Source organism: Mustela lutreola, chromosome 3, assembly GCF_030435805.1.
Source record: "Mustela lutreola isolate mMusLut2 chromosome 3, mMusLut2.pri, whole genome shotgun sequence".
NCBI lineage: Eukaryota > Metazoa > Chordata > Mammalia > Carnivora > Mustelidae > Mustela > Mustela lutreola.
This window is the reverse complement of record NC_081292.1, coordinates 157,772,975-157,778,974: the sequence shown is the minus strand read 5'-3', so window position 1 is coordinate 157,778,974 and position 6,000 is coordinate 157,772,975.

Here is a 6,000-nt window from a genome sequence, read left to right as displayed (position 1 = left end):
GTAGATGATAATCAGACTTAACTGTCAGAGGGAGTTGAGAAATAAATGAGTGGCCTGGACCCTGGGGTTATAGAGAGAGGTGTCTGCAAGTGTGTGAATGAAGCTGGGAGCCGACCCATAGATTCTTTTCTCTTAACTCTATTCAGACACTAAAGCCTATGGGAGTCCAAACTGATTTCTCTCTGTTTCTCGGAACCTAAAACTCAGAGAACATTTCCCATAGGGTAATCACGGGCTCTGTTTGCCCATGGATTGGCTTTTACCCAGCTGGTCAGGTCAGCTCTTTGGCAGCACACACAGAGGTCATCTCATACCTTAAGGTGCACCTTGTGAAATTTAAGTCCTGGGAGTCCACAGCAATTCCTCAAACAGAAAAGTCCAACTATTTGGCAACAACTTTCACTTATGCAGAAAATCATCAGAAATGAGTTGATATTTCACCAACGAATAGCTCATTAACTAACCAGTGGCTATACGTTAGAATTTCTGGAGAGTTTCAATGCTGATACTTGGGTGCCATATTGTCCTGTTCTTCAAAGAATCATATTAACTAGTTTGGAATGGGATCAAGGCATAACAAGTTTTTTTGTTGTGTTTTGTTTTTGTTTTGGGTGCTATTTTATTCAAAGGGAAAAAATCGCCTGGGTACAAAAACCTCAGTTCTCACTGTGATGTCCCCTGACATAAGGGATAAGAACCTGAAGGTTTAGCCAGGATTGAAACCCCCACAAAAATTTTTCCCCCCAGACTTCATTTAAATTCAGGTTATTTAACATATAGTGTAGTATTGGTTTCAGGAGTAGAATTTAGTGATTCATAACTTACATATAACACCCAGTGCTCATCCTAACAAATGTTCTCCTTAATATCCATCACCCATTTAACCCATCCCCCCACGTACCTAGCAACCCTTAGTTTGTTTTATATCATGAAGATTTTCTTCTGGTGTGTTTTCCTCTCTGTTTTTATCTTATTTTATTTTTCCTTCCTTTCCCCTATGTTCATCTGTTTTGTTTCTTAAATTCTACATATGAGTGAAATCATATAGTATTTGTCTTTTTCTGACAGACTTATTTCACTTAGCATAAGACACTCTAGTTCCATCCATGTCATTGCAAATGGCAAGATTTCATTCTTTTTTAAGGCTGAGTAACATTCCTTTGTGTGTGTGTGTGTGTGTGTGTGTGTGTACTATTGTTTCTTTATCCATTCATCAGTCAGTGGACATCTGGGCTCTTTCCATAATTTGGCTACTGTTGAAAGTGCTGCTATAAATATTGTTGGTTTGGGGGTGCTGAGTTTGATAAGTTCTTTTTAGATTTTGGATACTAACACCTTATCTGATATGTCATTTGCAAACATCTTCTTCCATTCCACAGGTTGTCTTTTAGTTTTATTGATTGTTTCCTTCCCTGTGCAGAAGCTTTTTATCTTGCTGAAATCCCAACAGTTCATTTTTGCTTTTGTTTCCTTTGCCTTCGGAGATGTGTCTGTAAGTATGTGAATGAAGGTCAAAGAGGTTGCTGCCTGTATTCTCCTCTAGGATTTTGATGGTTTCCTGTCTCACACTTAGGTCTTTCATCCACTTTGAATTTATTTTTGTTTATGGTTTAGAGAGTGGTCCAGTTTTATTCTTCTGTATGTCATTGTCCAGTTCTCCCAACACCATTTGTTGAATAGACTATTTTTTTTTCCCATTAGTTATTCTTTCCTGCTTTGCTGAACAATAAATAGTTGACCATTCAGGTATGCGATATCACAAGTTTTTAAAATCACTCCAGGTGATTCTATTATATAGCCAGGATTAAGAATTCCTATGGTAAGGATGCCTGAGTGGCTCAGTCAGTTAAGCGTGTGACACTTGATTTTCACTCAGGTCCTGATCTCATAGTTTTAAGATAAGCCCTGCATCAGGCTCTGCACTCATTGTGAAGTCTGCTTTAGATTCTCTCTCTTCCTATCCCTCCCCAATCCCTCGCTCTCTCTCTCTAAATAATAAATAAAATCTTAAAAAAAGAAAAAAAAAAGAATTCTTGTGTTAAGTCATAAGATCTTTAGAAGGAGATGATGGACTTCCCCCTTACCTAAGGAGTATGCTCCTTTTTATTTCGTTCACACAAATGTATTTGACAGAAGCACTAATTTTACTCACATATTTAACGTATGTCAATATTTCACACAGTCACGTAAAAATATTCCTTCTTCCCTTAAGAAACTGACACTCTAAATAACAACTTTTAATCAGTGGCAAATTGTAGTCAACAATAGGTGCAAAACAGGAGCTTCTTGGAGTATATATTAAAATTTCTAGTCAGTGAATTTTCTAAGATGCTGGACTGTATTACAAAAAGAGCCCATGGAAACTTCTCCCCCCAGATGGTAGAAAATAGGCTGTGGACATTTTCTTTTTTTCTAATCGAAATTTGAGGGCAAGCCCATCTAAAACACAAGAACCTGAAGAATTCAAATATGCACTAATTCTGACAATGATTTGGCCATGGAAGCTTTTCCCTCTTGAAATATCCCAAGAGCTTACCTATAGATATTCAGAGTCTATATCAGAGTCTATATATCAGAGTCTTTATCAGATATAGATATTCAGAGACTGTGGATAAATTGGGAGGCACACTTGTCCAAATAAGAGGTCCTTACCCTTTAGATAACAGATGCCTCAGAGTTATTGTTCTACATGTAACACCAGAAAATGTTGAGATGCTAAACTTCAAATGCCTAGGGTAGTTTTGTGCAAAATCAGACCTTGTCTCACACAGATTCAAGCAAGAGCAGCTGATAGAAGATTAAGGAATATTTATAGAAAAAAGAACTTAAAATTGAAAAAGGCTGTATTTATCACTTTTCTGTATACATATTGAGGGAAGAAAAGTCTGGAAGTTTATTGAGCATAAGAATAGAGGGATGCTGGAAATTTTTAGGTGGATATAAGAACTTTAGGAAAAGAATATACAAAAGTTATGGAATGAACACAGGCTTAAGGACTAAGGGACATAATTCCATGTTACTATTAAGCCAATAGCATATCAGGTATATTTCTGGTTTACACATTTACTGAAAAAAAAAAGTTTTGGCCTATTTAAGAACAACTTAGGTTTACACAAATGGTTTATTGAGAGCCCTCAGGAACTAAATATTAGTGCTGTGGGAATATCTTCAATCTGTAGACACTTTATATATCAGCATGGCCAGCAAAAGTAAGAGGAGGACATGGGAGGTACAAAACTGTAATATTCAGTATGAAAAAAAATGTACATATTGTGAAAAAACCCAAACAGAGTCTACAATGATGATGAAGTAGACAGAAACAGGTAGTCAATCTAGGTCCCATGGGTCTGGTGAACTCTGGTTGGGAAGGACGCACTAGGGAAGGTAAGTCTGAAATGCACTCAAGTCCAGACTTAGCCGTCCCAAGAACTGTCATCAGTGACCAAAGCAGCAGGAGCGATCTCAGATGTTATGCAAAATATTACTTGGAGTTGTAGAGAAAGATAGGAAAGTTATACAAATTGAAAACTTCCTGCCTCCAAAATGAATTTACTGAACAGCTTATTTATGAACTTTGGTGTTAAAATGAAGAAAGAATCGTTGCTCTGATTGAAATAACTGAAGTGAATTATTTTGTTTCATGTATGATAATTCTCATTAACCTACCCTTCGGTATGTGTATTACACAATCAAGTATTAATGCCTTTTTCTGGTATCCAGGGGAATTGTGATGAAAGGCAAAAATTCAAGATATTTGGATTTGTTAATACAGTTTTCCTCAATTACAGGAAATATCTGTAGAGTCAAATGGAAATTGGAAATCAGCATGTGTCAGATCTATTCTTGAGCTGAAAAAGCCACTCAAATTTCAGTTTCTTAAGATCTTAATCTGTAAAACTGTAACATATGCCTCCCTCTTCCATTGCCTGGGAGAGTGAAAATTAATGAGTTATGTCTACAGTGCTCTATAAGATATTTTAAAATAATTATTAAAAAGTAAAACATAAAGAAAGTTTAAGAGCAATATTTAATCATTCTTTTCTAACTAAAAACAAAATTTTCTTCTATTTCCAAAGCAGACACACACACACACACACACACACACATCCATACCAATATATACACATACATATAGACATATATCTTTACTTGTTGAGAGACAGTAAAGAGAGGAAGAAGAAAGCCATTTTTCCTCCCAGAAACTCTTCTGTGGAGGTAGTTGGTTCAGTTATGGAAGCCTTCATAAAATGATGCATCTCAATCTTCGATTGTCACCTTATCAATCTGTCTGAAGGGGTGTGGAGCTACTGAACTTAGAAGTTCAGAGACTGTTGGACTATTTGCTCCTCTGGTTCAAACTTATTTTGACAAACAAGAAGTACAAGGATCTTACAAAGGACCCGAGAGGACAATAATGGAAGAAGTCTGTTTAATCGAAGCCTTTTTCTTCCTCCACTACCAACCTGTTGATAGTTCTGATGGAGCTATGATTACCAAAATACATATCCCATCTTAGGGTAAATTAAGCCCATATTATAAATCTTTTATTGCATATTTCCGTCTCAAACATTAGCCTGAGGGATTATGCTAGAGCAAAGTGATATTAGGAGACTTGAAATTCACCGGTGTCACATTTCTAAATGATTATTTTAAAAGGTGCCCTTTAATTTTATTTTGTCCATCATTAATTTTTATGGTACTTCTCATCCAAGGGGTAAAAGTTTTCAATATTATATCTTTTAGCCTTATTACACAACCCATCAGTATCATGATCCCACTTCTTTGAAATAGTGAAATATGTTTAATTCAGCTTTGTGTCCTACACTGAGCCCAAGAAAGTTTTGCACATAACAGGTAATAAATATAATCTTTAAAACAACTATTATTAATGAGTACCTGTATTAGTGTGGGTCTTCAAGGGACAGACACCAAGATGCAAGGGTTTTATTAGGAGAAACATCTGTGAGAAAACATGAGGAAGGAGCTGAGAAAGGCCGGGAGAGTCTTCAGACCTCAATGCAAGTAAAAGAGAAGGAAGGTTAGATGGAAGTGTCCAAGACTGCCCTGCAATGTGAGGAAGGTTCAACAAGAGCAAAATCAAGGTGTCCTTGAGCCAAAGCAACCCATGCTAAGGAGGCACCTGTCTTCCAGGAGCAAACCTGCCTTACTATCCCTGATACACCAAGGCATTGGCTGGTGAATTTCAGATCACAGAAGCTGATGCTCTTGATCAGAAATGTTTCCTGCAGCTGGAGCTCTGCAGGTTGCTTTCTCATGGCTGCTCTAGCACCTGTCATGTGGTAGACCATGGATCAGGTAGTGTATTCACACATGTCCTTCTGCACCACAACAGCCTTATAAGGTAGCAGTGATCATCCCAGGTTCACCCACAAGAAAATTCGTAGTCAGTGAGGCTCACTAACTTTCCCAAATGAAAGCCAGTATGAAGTGTAACCAGGATTTAACTGCAGGCCTGTCTGATTCCAAAGCTTACACATTTATTGAATGAGTTAATTAATGATTTAATAAACAAAGGGGAGTAGCCTAGATGTATGAGAGGTGTAAAAAGACAAGTGCATTTGGAGGTTTAAAGCTGATGCACTGAGAAGTACACCATAAAGTCACTCAGCTAATAGGTCATAAAAATATATTTGAAAACACAGATTTCCCAACTGATTTTTCTCTACTAACTTCTAGCATTTCTGTGTAGTGGGAGTTTTTATTGTATCTATACATACATATTTTATGAGGGAACATGAAGATCTACCCCACAAGAAGCTCAACTTTGTTCACGGTTTCAGTCCTACTTATAAAACTGAATAATTAAAATTATATGCAAATTCACCTGTGTACTTCAAGAGAGGAAGAGTTCCTTACACTATGACCCATATTTGTTCAGCTCCATGGAAACCATTTCATTCCATTATCCACACACAATTTACATAAAACTAGGGGAAAAAGGTAAGAGATATGAAGTGGCACAACCTGAAAGGAAACCAT